Source organism: Mauremys reevesii, linkage group 7 (assembly GCF_016161935.1).
Source record: "Mauremys reevesii isolate NIE-2019 linkage group 7, ASM1616193v1, whole genome shotgun sequence".
Lineage (NCBI taxonomy): Eukaryota > Metazoa > Chordata > Testudines > Geoemydidae > Mauremys > Mauremys reevesii.
The window spans coordinates 73,138,807-73,156,423 of record NC_052629.1 but is presented as its reverse complement, the minus strand read 5'-3'; the positions used below and the strand labels follow the sequence as shown (position 1 = coordinate 73,156,423).

At 47.4% G+C, this 17,617-nt stretch overlaps 1 protein-coding gene across 6 annotated transcripts in view; it reads right to left on the bottom strand.

Moving 5' to 3' along the window:
- Window positions 1–17,617, bottom strand: part of SORBS1 (sorbin and SH3 domain containing 1) — a 279,323-nt gene that overhangs the window by 115,232 nt on the left and 146,474 nt on the right. For 3 of the 6 annotated variants that reach the window (XM_039547977.1, XM_039547979.1, XM_039547978.1), the window contains one exon: window positions 13,428–13,532. The exons of 2 other annotated variants lie outside the window; for them this stretch is intronic. The gene's annotated coding sequence lies outside the window, so the exon portion shown is untranslated. Of the gene's footprint in view, window positions 1–13,427; window positions 13,533–17,201; window positions 17,223–17,617 lie in introns of those variants that run through there. One more of the 6 variants, XM_039547980.1, reaches the window with a different exon arrangement.

The window sequence follows — 17,617 nt, the reverse complement described above, 5'->3', positions numbered from 1 at the left end:
GGCTCCACCCAACGCCATAAATCTGCACAGGCTCATTCAAATGTCCACAAACCTCACTGAGCCTGGCTTAAGTTCCTGCCTTGTTAGGAAACACCTGCCTGAGTTTTAGTTGTGAATGTTTCAAAGTTGCAATGAGAGGTGAGCCTAAACCACTCTCACCTGCCCCACAACCACTGGATTTCTAGGACAACTCAGAACTGTGTCTGAGCTTTGCAGCTTGGTCCTGCCGGCTGAGAACTGACCGTTGGGGCTCTGAACACAAAAGCTAGCACCCTGACATAACTACCAGGCAGCTCATTGTGAAGGTGACACAGCACAGTCTGCCCCAGGTACAGGCGGCTAGCCTGTCACAGGATGCTAAGCTTTTCAGGGCCTGTGAAACAGGCCCTGGGATGGGGCCTAGTCTGAGACAGAACCCCAACCCAACCCATTTCTGGGAAACAAAACCCCCTGCCCCTGCATCTACGGCAGGTGAGTCTTTGCAGATTTTAAGAAGCTGGCAGGTGGCCCTTGTTACAGTGATTGGTCAATTAACCCAGCAGGAGGTATAGAAGCTGCTGACTTTCAACAAGAAGATTCCTGGGAAGAGAGCATGTGAGAATACCTGTGCAGAGAGCAGGAAAGGGAACATGTTCCATGATTTCATTTCCTTCCTGCCATTTGAGAAGTGTGAAAATAGCACCTACTCTGGGAGCCCAGCTAGGGGGAGCATGGGTGTGTCAGATAGTTCTTTCCTGTTAAAGGACTAAGAAACCCAGTACTGGAGGGAAGGAGTGGGACAGAGAGCCCAGCTGTGCCCTCAGTTACATGGGTTTTTGTCCCACTGAAATGAATGGGAGTTACAGCTAGGTGACTGAGGGAACAGCTGGGCCCTCCATTGCCCAACCCCTTGGGTTGTCATTTACTCCTGTGTAGAGTGGGGCTAAGACACAGTCATTTGGATTTGGGGACATTTGACACCCATTCCCTGGGCTGTAAATGGGAGCACAGGAACAGGGCCATAGAGGATCAGACACTGCGTATGTGTGTATCTTGGGTAAGGCAGGAGCACCTGTGCTCTTTGACCCTCCTATTGAACCAGAACTACAGCTAACATTTTTAAAAATCCAATTAGATAAAGATGGACTGGCTGCTGGCAGCCTTACTGGCAGGACTAACCTGTAACACTTTTTTCTGCGAGGAGCCCCGCTTATTTCAATGAGGTAGCTACAGTGCATGGTAACATTCAACTTGAGTAAGAGTAGCAGAATATGGTCCTAGACAAATAATAACAGTATCTGAAATTCCACCAGCTACTTTCCAGCCCTCTTAATCTTCATGCTTTAGGGTTTGGGATGATCTTCAGCTGGGGTCAGGGAGAAATTGTCCCCCATGATAGAGCACACTTCTCACAATTAAGTGTATTTGGACAGTACAGACAATGATCTACATTGTCAGCTCTCTGGGCCATGGACAGAGTGTCTTTGTTCTGTGTTTGAACAACATCTAGCACCCTGAGGCCCTGGGCCATGACTGGGCTGCAAGGTGCTACCGTAATGCAAATAATGAATAATAATAATTTTGCCTTCCTCTGACACAGCTGGTATTGTATTAAAAACACAACATCCTCGACACTGGGTGCTGAGATCTCACATTTGTGCAAACAACAAAATGGAATGCAAAAAACTGGTTTGATGTAACCTTTTTAGATGGCTCTTTTCTTCCCACAGCCTGTCCTGCTTAGCCACTGAAGGGTTGAAATATTCTTGAAATGTGTTAATCCACCAAGTTTGTTGCATCATTAGTCACAAGTGCCAGCACAATAGAGTGATTTATTATGAAGGGCTGGAGCAAGGAGATGGTTCTTACCAAGTACCCTGGAGGTCAATACTGCGAGATGATGACAACCAAGAGAAGAAACAAATTCTGGAGGAGAGAGTCTTCCACCAAGAGTGTCCTGCCACCAGCCCCCCACCATTCACTTCAAAGGGGCCGGACTGTGGAGTCCCTTCTCATACTGAGTCATCCCCTCCTCCACAGTGAGGCTATTTGAGGAGTATGGTACCACTGCAAGGTGTAAGAAAGGGCTCCATAGCCTAGCGCAGAGGCTGTTCTTATGGCATCTCTAGCTTTGACTAAAACTGAAGAATAACAAAACAAATCAACCATGCGGGAATGTTGAGTTCCCTGAGCTTTTCAGCCTCATTTTGCTGACTCGAGAGGTTGGGGACTTTGGCTCAGCACCTGAACTGGATGTGCACTCAAACTATGATCATTTGAGGGGTTGCTCAAGTCTAGTTCAGTGATTAGGAAGGGAAGCTGGAATTGCAGCAATAAGGGAACCCTGACAAACAAAACCCAGATGGAGACATCTGTCCATTCACTGATATTTTTTGGGAATAACTTGCCCTGTTTGGGCTGCATCCTAATGGCTAATGACAACAGGCTAGAGCACAATGTAGCCTGCTACTGATCCCCTGCTACCTAGCCAAAAGAGCACGCAGAGCCAAGAGCGAAAGAAAAGAGTAAGTATTCATGGACACTACGTCCCGGCTGGTCTAACTCTTAGACTATTGCACCTACTGTATATGTCATTAATATTGATGGACCTAGCCCCAAACCCCAGGCTGAGTAGATGTTTGGATCTGACTCTGACCTTCCCAGATGAAACACTTCAGTGTTTCAAGTCATTGCCTTTAGGAGTTAAGAAGAACTTAATTCCACTTCTCTTCAACCCCTACCTCCCCACCAAAACTTGGTAGGCACACTATGGGGGCTGTAAGACATCAGGCACTGATGAAGTTAAATCAGCATTCTGTAGCATGGCAGTTTCTAACTTCAGGTGTGCCAAGAAGGAATGTGCTCACTAGGAGGCAGACAAAAAATCCGGGCCAACCTTTCTGCTGCACCCCCATCCCCAACTCAGCAGTCTCTCCCCCTATAGCTGAGAAACAGAGCTTGGATAATTAACTAGAATGATTAGTGTTGTTCTGTGCAGCACAGAAAATACTGGGTCCCAATTCGCTTGTGTTCAAAATACAGCCCACCCCGGGTATATAAAAGCTTGAGTATTTAGAGAGACAGCAGTGGTCTAGTGTATTGGCACAGAGCTGGGAGACAGGAGTTCCTGGGTTTGCATATCAATTCCACAGAGGACTAGCCAAGTTCTTTTCTGGCTCTTGTCACCAGGATATCTGAGGGCCTCACAAACATTGGTGCATTTACATTTACAACACCCCAGCCAGGTCAGGAAGTCTCATCCCCACTCCATACTCAAGCAGCTGAATCACAGAGAGATTAAGGGTTTGTTTTTTCCCACATGCAAACAGCTCCACTTGCACTGGAGAGGAGCTGCCAGTGTCCTGCCCAAAGTGGCTCAGACTGGGGGCCCAAACACTGAAAGTCCCAAAACTCAGAGGTTGCTTTTGAAGAGGCTGGACTAAGTGGCTTGCCCATGGACACACAAGAAGTCACTGGTACAGCTGAGAATAAAACCCATGAGTGTCCAAATCCCCTAAATGACTTTACAAATCCCACTCCGGTTCTCCTCCAGAAACTGAAGGTTTAGCCTAGAGTAAAGCAAACAAGCATTTGCCCATCAAGCCATGAGTTGCACCCATGACACTTTGTCACTGGTCATATGACCCATTCAACATAGCTCAGCAGGGCTCAGCAAACATTTCCTTCCAGATAACTGTAGCTATTTCAGTTTTGGGCTCTTGCTGTCTGCCACGTGGAATCAGTAGAAGCTGTGAATCTAAGAGCAGATTGGGAAGACACTAAGGAAAACATTTGAAACGTATTTCCATCCCTTCCAGCATCTCTGCCTCATATATTCTCCATCTGTTCCCAAACCTCAGCTGATAAAAGTCTTATTTCTGCACCGCTCTGTATTATTTAGCGCTGTCTGGCATTCTGAGATGGGCAGAGTGGCGTGAAAGATGTGTGACACTGGGTTCAGATACCAGTTGCTGCTCCCTCTGGAGGAAACCTTGCCCTGGGCCACAGTGGGGGCTTAGTGAGAGAGCTAATCATGCCTCCTTCCTCCCTGTAGCTTTCTAGCACTCACTGAAACCCCAAGGCTGGGACATCTAATCAGGTGGCTGCTGCTCCATGGGCCCAGTGAAATGTGGTCCATCATGGGAGGGGCAATCAGGCCCCCAGCCCTTCAGAAATTAAGCAACAGCTTCCCACATGCAAAGGATGGGTAGAGAAGCAGGAGAGGAATGATGGTATGAGCCGCCAGCTTGATAGTTCAGAGATCCACCAAGCTCTAAGCACATTCCATTTCCTGTCCAGTGTAGGGACTATGAGTATGTGTAAGGGCTGGATTTCACCGGCTACATTCTGATAAACTCACCTTTGTTTTCTGTCTCCCCATCTATAGCTCTAACCTTCACATGACTCATTTAGTGTGATCAGAGTTCTCCATCCCCTCTGCCCCACGGACGACAGCCCAGAACAAGGAGTAATGGTCTCAAGTTGCAGAGGGGGAGGTTTAGGTTGGATATTAGGAAAAACGTTTTCACTAGTAGGGTGGTGAAGAACTGGAATGGGTTACCTAGGGAGGTAGTGGAATCTCCTTCCTTAGAGGTTTTTAAGGTCAGGCTTGACAAAGCCCTGGCTGGGATGATTTAGTTGGGTTTGGTCCTGCTTTGAGCAGGGGGTTGGACTAGATGACCTCCTGAGGTCCCTTCCAACCCTGAGATTCTATGATTCTATGATTCTAATCTCTCATGCAAGCCATATGCAGCATTTAGATTATTTCTTGCCTGCCTTTGCTCCAGATTGCCAGACCTGGAGCTCTTTAATCTCCAGGCTGAAGTGAATATTTGATCTGTGGATGGGGTTGCAGGTTGTACATAAAAACGAATTATATATTAAATGAAAGAAAGCAGAAATAGCACTGAGAGTTCTCCCTACTGTCCTATGTGCCTCTGGCAAAAAATTCATACTAGACCAAAATATGTCACAGCCTCTAAGTTTGTTTAGTCACATTGAAAGAAAAATACCAGACTAGTTAGAGCTAGCCAGGGCCTGGGCCTGGGGGCCTGTGCAGGACACCTACCCAGACACTGAGAGCTGTGTGCCCACCCCCTCCCTCCCTCCTCAGAGCAGGGCAGGTCAGAGCCTAGGTGACCAGCACAGCTGAGCTGGCATGGGAAGTGTCATCGATTGTTCCTGGGGTAGGTCAGTGGAAAATTATTACCAGTTCTCCTCCACTCCCCAACCAAGGAAGAAGTGGGGAGGAACTGTGACTCTGAGGCGCCTTCTGGGCTCTGCAGCTGGCCTCTTGCTCAAGGCAATGCCTGACAATACAGCCTGTCCCTGGAATAGCATTCATTAATGGTTCCCAAGTTCTCATTAGAAAAAAATATGGCAATGAGAACACAGGGGTCAAATTCAGGCCAGGCGTAAAATGGTGCCACTCCATCAACATCAATGGAGTCACCCCTGGCTGTCGGTGGGGCAGAATGCAGCTGCTTTGGGAGGAAGCAGGATTAGCATGGCATAAAAACTGGCCTGGTTTGTCCCATAAGCTTCTCCAGCATCTTCTTCCATGACCTGGATAAAACGCTTTCCCTTTGCGGAGGGGCGGAGTGCAGAAAAGGCACAGCACTCTCATGCTGTGAACAGTCCCTACGTGCTTAGCATGATGGAAACCTTGAAGCTGCTGCCTCGTTTGCATTGTACTGGAGGGGGTTTGTGTTACTGCAGTCGTATATATGTAACACTTGAATCCCAGCTGCAGTATGTGTGTGCCTCAGGCCTGGTCTACATTACGATTTTAGGTCGAATTTAGCAGCATTACCTCGATTTAACCTTGCATCCGTCCACACGACAAAGCTTTTTTTTCGACTTAAAGGGCTCTTAAAATCGATTTCTTTACTCCACCTCCGACGAGGGGATTAGCACTGAAATCGGCCTTGCCGGGTCGAATTTGGGGTAGTGAGGATGCAATTCGACAGTATTGGCCTCCGGGAGCTATCCCAGAGTGCTCCATTGTGACTGCTCTGGACAGCGCTCTCAACTCAGATGCACTAGCCAGGTAGACAGGAAAAGTCCCGCGAACTTTTGAATTTAATTTCCTGTTTGGCCAGTATTGTGAGCTGATCAGCACAGGTGACCATGCAGAGCTCATCAGCAAAGGTTACCATGGAGTCCCAGAATCGCAAAAGATCTCCAGCATGGACCGAACGGGAGGTACGGGATCTGATCGCTGTATGGGGAGGCTAATCCATGCTAGCTGAACTCCGTTCCAGTAAACGAAACGCCAAAACATTTGAAAAAGTCTCCAAGGGCATGAAGGACAGAGGCTATTACAGGGACTCGCAGCAGTGCCACGTGAAAATTAACGAGCTCAGGCAAGCCTACCAAAACACCAGAGAGGCAAACAGCCGCTCCAGGTCACAGCCCCAAACATGCTGCTTCTATGATGAGCTGCATGCCATTCTAGGGGCTGCAGCCACCAGTACCCCAACCCTGTGCTCTGACTCCATCAATGGAGTAGGACGCAACACAGAAGTGGGTTTTGGGGACGAGGAAGATGATGAGGAGGAGGTTGAAGATAGCTCACAGCAAAAAAGTGGAGAAACTGGTTTCCCCAACAGCCAGGATCTGTTTCTCACCCTGGACCTGGAATCAGTAACCCCCGAACCCACCCAAGGCATGCTCCCAGAGGGCAGAGAAGGGACCTCTGATGAGTGTACCTTTGTAAATATTAGACATGGCTTAAAAGCAAGCGTGTTTAATGATTAATTTGCCCTGGCATTCGCGGCCAGTACAGCTACTGGAAAAGACTGTTAACATGTCTGGAGATGGAGCGGAAATCCTCCAGGGACATCTCCATAAAGCAATCCTGGATGTACTCCCAAAGCCTTTGCAAAAGGTTTCTGGGAGGGCAGCCTTATTCTGTCCTCCACGGTAGGACACTTTACCACACCAAGCCAGTAGCACATAGTTGGGAATCACTGCAGAACAAAGCATTGCAGCGTATGGTCCCAGTGTTTGCTGGCATTCAAACAACATCCGTTCTTTATCTCTCTGTGTTATCCTCAGGAGAGTGATATCATTCATGGTCACCTGATTGAAATAGGGTGGTTTTATTAAGCAGACATTCAGAGGTGCCCGTTCCTGCTGGGCTGTTTGCCTGTGGATGAACAGAAATGTTCCTGCTGTTAGCCATGCGGTGGGGAGAGGGGTGAAGCCATCAAAATGCGACCTTGTAAAGAAAGCACATGTGCTATGTAATGTTAACAGCAAGGTTTACCGTGAAAGAGTGTACCCATTGTTCTATAAAATGTGTCTTTTTAACTACCACTCTCCCTTTTTTTTTCCTCCACCAGCTGCATATGTTTCTCCTTCCCAGAAGCTAGCGAAGATTAGAAGCGAAAAAAAACGCACTCGGGATGAAATGTTCTCTGAGTTCATGTGTCCTCCCACACTGACAGAGTACAGCAGAATGTGTGGAGGCAGACAATGTCAGAGTGCAGGAAAGCACAATATGAACGTGAGGAGAGGTAGCGGGCTGAAGAGAGTAAGTGGCGGGCTGAAGATGATAGGTGGCGTCAGCTTGCTGACAGAAGGCAGCAGTCAATGCTCAGGCTGCTGGAGCATCAAACTCATATGCTCCAGCGTATGGCTAAGCTGCAGGAAAGGCAGCAGGAGCACAGACTGCCGCTACAGCCCCTGTGTAACCAACTGCCTTCCTCCTCCATAGCCTCCTCACCCAGACGCCCAAGAACGTGGTGGGGGCGCCTCTGGCCACCCAGCCACTCCACCCCAGAGGATTGCCCAAGCAACAGAAGGCTGGCATTCAATAAGTTTTAAAGTTTTAAAGTGCAGTGTGGCCTTGTCCTTCCCTCCTCCCACACCCCACCCGGTGCTTCCCTCCTCCCCAATCCCTCCTGGGCTACCTTGGCAGTTATCCCTCTATTTGTGTGATGAATTAATAAAGAATGCATTAATGTGAAGCAACAATGACTTTATTGCCTCTGCAAGTGGTGATCAAAGGGGGGAGGGGAGGGTGGTTAGCTTACAGGGAAGTAGAGTGAACCAAGGTGTGTGTGGGGGGTCATCGAGGAGAAAAGGATAAACAAACAGAACTTTCACACAGTAGCCTGTCCAGTCATGAAACTGGTTTTCAAAGCTTCCCTGATGTGCAGCGCGCCCTCCTGTACTCTAACCGCTTTGGTGTCTGGCTGCGTGTAATCAGCGGCCAGGCGATTTGCCTCAACCTCCCACCCCGCCATAAACGTCTCCCCCTTACTCTCACAGATATTGTGGAGCGTACAGCAAGCAGTAATAACAATGGGGATATTGGTTTCGCTGAGGTCTATCCGAGTCAGTAAACTGCGCCAGCACACTTTTAAAAGTCTAAATGCACATTCTACCACCATTCTGCACTTGCTCAGCCTATAGTTGAACAGCTCCTGACTACTGTACAGACTGCCTGTGTATGGCTTCATGAGCCATGGCATTAAGGGGTAGGCTGGGTCCCCAAGGATAACTATAGGCATTTCAACATCCCCAACAGTTATTTTCTGGGAAGAAAGTCCCTTCCTGCAGCTTTTGAAACAGACCAGAGTTCCTGAAGATGTGAGCGTCATGTACCTTTCCTGGCCATCCCACGCTGATGTTGGTGAAACGTCCCTTGTGATCCACCAGTGCTTGCAGTGCCATTGAAAAGTACCCCTTTCAGTTTATGTACTCGCTGGCTTGGTGCTCCAGTGCCAAGATAGGGATATGGGTTCCATCTACCGCCCCACCACAGTTGGGGAATCCCATTGCAGCAAAGCCATCCACTATCGCCTGCACATTTCCCAGAGTCACTACCCTTGATATCAGCAGCTCTTTGATTGCCTTGGCTACTTGGATCACAGCAGCCTCCACGGTAGATTTGCCCACTCCAAATTGATGCCCGACTGACTGGTAGCTGTCTGGCATTGCAAGCTTCCACAGGGCTATCGCCACTCGCTTCTCAACTGTGAGGGCTGCTCACATCTTGGTATTCTGGCGCTTCACAGAAGGGGAAAGCAAGTCACGAAGTTCCATGAAAGTGCCCTTACGTATGCAAAAGTTTCGCAGCCACTGGGATTCGGCCCAGACCTGCAACACTATGCGGTCCCACCAGTCTGTGCTTGTTTCCCGGGCCCAGAATCGGCGTTCCACTGCATGAACCTGCCCCATTAACACCATGATGCGCACACTAACGGGGCCCGTACTTTGTGAGAAGTCTATGTCCATGTCTATGTCCTCATCACTTTCGTCACTGCGCTGCCATTGCCTCCTCACCTGGTTTCGCTTTGGCAGGTTCTGGTTCTGCATATACTTCAGGATAATGCACGTGGTGTTTACAGTGCTCATAATTACAGCGGTGATCTGATCGGGCTCCATGTTCCCAGTGCTATGGCGTCTGCGCTGAAAAAAGGCGTGAAACAATTGTCTGCTCTGACGGAGGGAGGGGCGACTGACGACATGGCTTACAGGGAATTAAAATCAACAAAGGCGGTGGCTTTGCATCAAGGAGAAACACAAACAACTGTCACACAGAATGGGCCCCTCAAGGACTGAACTCAAAAACCCTGGGTTTAGCAAGCCGTTGATTTCACGGAGGGAGGGGGGAGCAAATGAATACAAATGAATATAAAACAAATCTGGTCTATTTCTTGTTTTGATCCACTCCATCTATCTTATATATCTTAGGCTGGCAGCAGTACGATTGCTAGCCATCGTCATCTCCTGGGTGTTCACCAGAAGATGGTGCAGTATGACTGGGGAATGACCTGGCTGAGTCACTCCCATATCTGCCCAGGCGCCCCGACCAACCTCACCGAGGTCGGCTAAAAGAGCACCCAGGAATAAGACGACGAATACCAGTTGTAATGCACCATGTGCTGCCAAAAGGCAATGAGCTGCTGCTGTGTAGCAATGCAGTCCCACGTCTGCGAGCACTCAGAAGACATACGGTGACAGTGACGGTGAGCTGAGCAGGCTCCATGCTTGCCGTGGTATGGTGTCTGCACAGGTAACCCAGGAAAAAAGGCGCAAAACGACTGTCTGTCGTTGCTTTCACGGTGGGAGGGAGGGAGAGGGGGGCCTAATGACATGTACCCAGAACCACCCGTGACACTGTTTTTGCCCCATCAGGCATTGGGATCTCAACCCAGAATTCCAGTCGGCAGCGGAGACTGCAGGAACTGTGGGATAGCTACCCAGAGCTACCCACTGTGCAACGCTCCGGAAGTCGACGCTAGCCTCGGTACTGTGGACGCAGTCTGCCAAGTTAATGCACTTAGAGCATTTTGTATGGGGACACACACAATCGACTGTATAAAAATGATGTCTAAAAAAACAACTTCTATAAATTCGACCTATTTCGTAGTGTAGACATACCCTCAGACAACACAGGGAATGGGCTTCAGTTTGAGGCAGCAGAGTTACGTGGAAGAGGAGTCAACCAGACTCTGGAACACTGAAATCTGGGCCTGATGGCGCATATGACATGGGGAGGAAGGGGAAGAAGAGACTGGAGAGGCTGTTCTTCTGGTGCCTGCAGGAGGTCAAGGAAGGCAGGAAGCTGCCACTCTCATTTGTCTCATTTATAAAGCTCTAGCATCTCTGAGAAGCAACAGTCTCTCACTCCGGGGGCTCTGACCCTTGTCTTCCTAACTACCCTGTCCCCCAGTGGGCTTGCCATGGGGATCACACTACGGGGAGAAGGGTTTTACAGGCAAGCCTCATCCATGACAGTATCTCTAAAGCTTTGTGCTTTGGTGCAAAGCTTTTAAAGCCTGACACACGTGTGCCTCGTAGGGGTAAAAATATCAAGCCTCATCTCAGAGCTGCCAGCTCTCTTTCAACCCAGAAATTAACTAACATGACAATTAGTCCTGGATGGGATTCTAAACTCCCAACATTGTGTCCTCCTAAGAATACAAATCTGTTTTACCAGTGCTGCATCTCTATTGTTAAGGAACAGTCAACCCCTTGACTTCCTCTCTGTGGTGTATGAAAAACAATATTAAATCATGTAGCTATCACTTTAAATCCTCAGAGGTTTCCTGGTCCTGCTTGCTGGCTAGGGCACTGTGTAGGGAAGGGTGAGATCAGAGTCAGTCTGCAGCCAGGTAGTCCATGGTAAGGTGGGGTGAGTTATGCCTCTGTTTTATGGAGCAGCCTGCTTTGTCTGTCTCTGTTTTTGGCTAGAGTGGGTTATCATTCTGGATAAAGAATAAAAGTTGTGTTATGTTGCAACCTTTCAGCAAGAATATTTGTGTTTTTATCTCACTTCTTTGTGTGTGCATGTTGTAAACATAACCCTCCTAACCAAAAACATGGCAGAAATCCAGACACAATTTCTGGTCTTTCAACACAGATCTGTCCCTTCCCTCCTCCCCCAAACTTTTCACACTAGCTTTGTTACAATGGAAACTGTGTGGAGTTCACATTATAAATCCTGCAGCAGCATGACAGAGAAAGACAAAAAAAGGAGACACAACCAATCAATCAGGGGGAGGGATAGCTCAGTGGTTTGAGCATTAGCCTGCCAAACCCAGGGTTGTGAGTTCAATCCTTGAGGAGGCCACTTAGGGATCTGGGGCAAAAATTGGTCCTGCCTAGTGAAGGCAGGGGGCTGGACTTAGTGACCTTTCAAGGTCCCTTCTAGTTCTAGGAGATTGGTGTATCTTATTACCTTAACATCACCAGCCCCAAGTATTTAAAAATAATGAAATTGGCTGAAAATTAATTTTTAAAAAGTAATACATTGGCAGGGGGAGGAGGGGTTGGTTTTTTTTTGTCTTTTGGTTTCTGAGCCTTTGGGATTCACTCAGGTCACATTTTGAAGCTTTTTTCTGCAATCATGAGTGCTAAAAACATTCATCTTGGATTGAAACCAAGCAGTGAGTCTCAGCTAATCCCATGCCTCCTGCAGCTACAGCCTTCAAAAACACGCCACACATCACAGGGGTTCTCAAAGTGGGGTTGTGACCCCTCAGGGGGTCACTAAGTTATTATATGGGGTGTCACGAGCTGTCAGCCTCCATCCCAAACAGCGCTTCACCTCCAGCATTTATAATAGTTTTAAATATAAAAGAAGTGTTTTTAATTTATAAGGGAGGGTCACACTCATAGGCTTGCTGTGTGAAAGGGGTCACCAATACAAAAGTTTGAGAACCACTGAGTCATATTATGAGACTCACAACAAAATCCGTGGCCAGATACAGAAAGACAGCATGGCGGTGAGCAGATGTATCGCATGCATTTAACTCAGAGGGCAGGAATAAACTTCCCCAGGCAGGGCCGGTGCCTTTCCATGTGTGGGCAGCATCTTGTGCATTGTGCTGCTCTCAAAATACATATACTAAATAAATGTATGAGTCATTGGTGGTGAAGCTACTGAGTTTGATCCTTGTTGAAGACTGTGGTATCTGTACAGCCATGGGTCATTACAAGATGGCACTCAGATATGGGGCTTGATTTTAGGGTGACCAGATGTCCTGATTTTAGGGACTTTTTCTTATCATAGAATATCAGAGTTAGAAGAGACCTCAGAAGGTCATCTAGTCTAATCCACTGCTCAAAGCTGGACCAATCCCTAACTAAATCCCCAAATTGCCCCCTTAAGGATTGGGCTCATAACCCTGTGTTTAGCAGGCCAATACTCAAACCACTGAGCTATCCCTCCACCCTTATATAGGCTCCTATTAACCCCCCATCCCCTGTCCTGATTTTTCACATTTGCTGTCTGGTCACCCTACTTGAATTCCTTTGGGTTACACATTTTTGGCTAGAGCAGGTCAGAAAAACCTGGACAAAACTATATTCCGTTAGCAAATGCAGTTCCATTAAAACTGAAATACTTCACAAACTCAGGTCAATTTCACTGGAATTCATTTCAGAAGAAAACCAGGAAAAAAGTTCCAATGATGTTGAAACAGAACTAAACATTTCATTTTTTTATTCGGAAACAACTTTTTGGTTTGCCTTTTTAAAATTTCATATTATATATCAGATCATAAGGCAACATTTTAAAAAATGTCAAAATCAAAATTTTCATTTTTGTTCTGATTCAGAATGAAGCCAACTTTCAAAATCTCAAAATCCTTCACAAATGGAATTTCCATCCTCCCCACAGCTCTACTTTTGACTAGCTTATTTAACACATGGGGGGGAGGGGAGGGGAGGGGAAAGAGAGAGCGCCTCTGTGGTCAGACCCCGTTGGACAGCTTAACACTTACAGAGAAATTTAGCTCAAATGACAGAATCTTGTGATTGTGGTGCTAAAAGTCAGGGTTTGATTCTCTCCCCTCCCCCACACACAGGGTGGTCCCTGTTTTGAGGTAGCTGTCCCAGATGAAATGGTTCAGATGTCCCATTTTTTTGTATCTCAGAGATGGCAACCCTATCCCACATTAATCCCCCTGCCCCCTTTGCAGTGTACTCACTTTAATCAACTGGCTGAACTATTCAGGCCCAGTGGAAACAGTCAGGATTCTCCGCCAGCGACTCCAGTTTCTTTTCACATGTAACTATTACATAATAATGCATACCTATGAGAGAGAGACAGGGAGGGAAACGTGTTATATTAATGCCACTGCCCCGGCATTCATTGCACTTACCAAGGAGTCTGGGATAGAGAAGTCATCCCAGAATTCATACGAATCAAAGGAATTCTGGAACTTGTAGGGCAGGCCCCATTAGAAATGTAGGCTGGGAGCAAGGCTTGCTGGGAAGATAGGGAGTGGAATAAAAGCCAAGCAGTGTTCTCAGTGTAGAGGTCACCTTGAAAGTCTCTTTTCTTGGGGACAGTCTCTTAGGTCCCTCCAGGCAAGGGCAAACAGACAATGGGGGAGAAAAGAGAGATGAAGACGGAGAAAAAGAAAATATGGATGATAAAAATAGATGGGAGGAAAGAGCAGGGGCAGCTCCTGGCACCAGCACGCCAAGCGCGTGCCTGGGGCGGCAAGCCACGCGGGGCACTCTGCCGGTCACCGCGAGGGCGGCAGGCCGGGTGCCTTCGGCGGCATGCCTGCGAAGGGTCCGCTGGTCCCGCGGCTTCGTGGCAAGCCTCCCGCAAGCATGCCGCCAAATCCGCAGGACCAGGGACCTCCTGCAGGCAAGCCGCCCAAGGCAGCCTGTCTGCCGTGCTTGGGGCAGCAAAATACCTAGAGCCGCCCCTGGGAAAGAGGCCAAATCAGAGAAAGTCTGGTCACTCACAGAGCTACACACAATGAGGCAGCTTGCCCCAGCACCATCCAGATGCACAGCCACCACACCACAGCCACAGGTAGCAATGCAATCATGACTAAGGCCAAGATTTTGTCACATATATTTTTAGTAAAAGTCATGAACAATACAGAAAAATTCACGGAAGCCCGTGACCTATCCATAATATGCATGACAAAACGGGGAGCTGCAAGCTCCCCACACCATCCAGGGGGGCCTGGCTCAGAGCCACAGTGTCCCTCCACCACCTGCAGCATCTCGGAGCTCCAGGGTACCCCGGCCACCCGTGGCGGCTTCATGCTCTGGGGCACCCTGGCCAGAGCTCACGGGGAACCCATCACCCACGGTGGCTGGGAGTTTGGGGTATCTCCACTGCCTGGGAGCTCTGAGGCACCCCTGCCCTGGCTGGGAGCTGCGTGGCACACTTGCCCCCGCCCCGGCTGAGAAATGCGTGGCAACCCTACTCTGCAGCTGGGAGCTTGGTCTCCGCAGTTCCCAGCTGCCAGGGGCAGTGGGGGACCCTACAGCTCCCAGGCACTGGGGCTCAAGTCACAGATATCTGGAAGTCACAGATTCCGTGACCAAATTTGTCTGTGACAAAATTGTCACCGTAATCATGACCTCTATTTGCATGAGGCATTGCTATGGATTGAATACATGCCCTCTAGAGGGAAAAGGCAGCACTACTGAATTTTGTTCAGTAAGCAAAAGCCAAAAACACAAGAGCAGTGATACCATTCAACCACTTGATATTGAGAGAGGAATAGCTTGTATTGGAATACAGACCCTATCTAAAACGTAAAATGTTATGTTTCAAGTGGGTTTCATTGATGGGCTTTAAAGTAAATTTCCTCTGTCAAGATGAAGATTCCAGAAGATAAGATGTTTGGCTTATAGCCCAGTTCTAAAATACAAAAATTATTGCAAATGCCTCATTTCTCAGAAAGAGCTGGAGGTGATGAAATGGAATATAATGTTTTATTTTTAATGTTGCTGATGAATGAATGTTAAGTGACTGGGTGATTGGCTAGTTTTCTCCCCTCCCAATTAGCTATTTTTATAGGATATTTATATTGAATATTACATAAACCAGTGATACAATATAATCTCGAGATTTTTTCACTAGATAAGACCATGTTATCTTCCTCAGACATGGTCCTTTTTCTTTTCTTTCTTTTTTTAAGCTCGGAGACATCTCAGGCCTTTTTATTCTTTTTAATGTAGGGTGTGAAAGTGAAAGTGTGGCTGCGAGCACGCAGGTGTGTGTGAGCACCCATACAACCCACATGGGCAAGGTGCCTGAAAGAAATGTTCCCCAGGTTTAAACAGTCCTAAATGATGTCTCGTAAAATTACTCCCTAAAGTGTGTTCTGTGTTTTATGTTTAAAAATCCTGAGAGACTTCAGGTTGTCCTCTGCAATTTCTGGAAAATGCACTGTCCAACTTCTAGTTATCAAAAGTATTCCATTTAAACCTGTGCTATAATTAGGGCTACGGTTTTGTCATGGAGGTCACAGAAGTCACGGAATCCATGACTTTCAGAGACCTCCGTGATTTGAGCCCCCAGCGCTTGGGAGTTGTAGGGTCCCCTGCCGCCTTGGCAGCTGGGAACTGTGAGGGCCAAGCTCCCAGCTGCAGAGGGCAGCACGGATGGCCTGAAGCTCCCACTGGGGTAGGGAGCAGGGGTACCCCAGAGCTCCCAGGCAGCAGGGGTGCCCTGGAGCTCACAAGCAGTGAGGAGACCCCGAGCTCCCGGGAGATCCTGAGCTTCCGGCCATTGTGGGCGGCCGGGGTGCCCCTGAGCATGGAGCCACCGCAGGCAGCCAGGGTGTCCCGGAGCTCCAAGCCACTGCGGGCAGTGGCGGGACACTGCAGCTCTGAGCCAGGCCCCCCTGGGTGATGTAAGGAGCCTGGAGCTCCCCATTTTGTCATGCATATTTTTAGTAAAAGTCACGGACAGGTCACAGTCGTCCATGAATTTTTCTTTATTGCCTGTATGTGACTTTTTCACCTATATGTGACTTTTTCTAAAAATATCCATGACAAAATCTTAGCCTTAGTTACAATCCACCTCCAGTGGAGAGAGGAAAGGGTTAGCCACCACATAGCAATTCATTTCCAAGGTTGTGGTCCAGACATTAGATAATAATCTGGTTTCATATTAAGCTACTTAACCATTCAAATGATAGATCTGATTGATTTTGGCCACATTCTTTAGTTGGATTTATAAGCAAACAGCCACTTTTTTAGAATTTGTCTAAGGACTGATTATTGTTGGCATCACTGAGTCTAACTTGTTTGGTTTGTTGATTTCACCTTGACTGGACAGTTGTTTTGCTTTATTCTTAGTTTAGTTTAATATTATTAACAGGAGCTTAGCTTTGGTGATAAAGTTTCTTTGCTTTTATCTTTGTTTAAGTGTTTTAAAAAAATTATAAAAAATCATATTTCTTTTAACAAGCAATCTGGGTCCAGATCCCTTTGAGACCTGGGATAGATACCAGCCAGTCAACCTAAAATGCTTTCCTGCTCCCCTAATTAGCCTATGGTTCTCATAGGATATACCCTGGACACACATTACGGGGAGGAGAAAGGAGGTGGGGGCCACAGATGAATAAAAAAAATCAGAGAACAGAAAGGAAGCAAAGAAGCCGCAGGAAGCTTCTCAGAGGGATGTCAAAGAGTTTGTCTGACTGGAGACATGATGTTTTACAGGCCTCAGGAGTTATTTCAGGACCTGCTGGCATCCTGAAAGATAAGCCTGGAAGAACCATGACTGCTGCCCAACAAAATTAGAGCAGTTCCAGAAAAAGAGAGAGAGAGATAGAACCTGCAGCATGAGGTCTGCTGGCTAGGTTTCTGCTCTACACTGGGGTCAGTTTTAATCTGGGCTGTGCCCCTTTACAGGCAGCCTTGCACTATAGATAACATCACTTAAAATGTTTGTTTCCAGATACTGGGGAAAAATCCTACCAACTGCTCCAGATACGCACTGAGAAAATGTTCTTTGGTCAAGTGGTCGCGATCCAACAGCACTGGGTTTGTTGTGATCTGAGCAGCTGGCAGGCTGTCATTGGCACAGTCCCCAGGGGCAGCCGGTCCATAAAGACGAACTAGGCGGTCACCTAGGGTGCCAAGTTAAATGGCGGGAAATTTGAGGAAAAATATCAAATAAAAAAAATGAAAAAGATGAAAAAAATACAAATAAAATAACGAAGATGTCAATATTTCAATTCCCGTGTGCGTACGGAGGGAATATGAATTATAATTCATTTCTCTACATTTCTGAGAATTTATTAATATGTTAAATCTTTAATTTATTGCAAAAATAAATAATATTTTAGTGAAATATTTTTTCAATTTGTGACGCAGGGTCAAGATGACACACTCCGCAATTTTGATAAGCAAT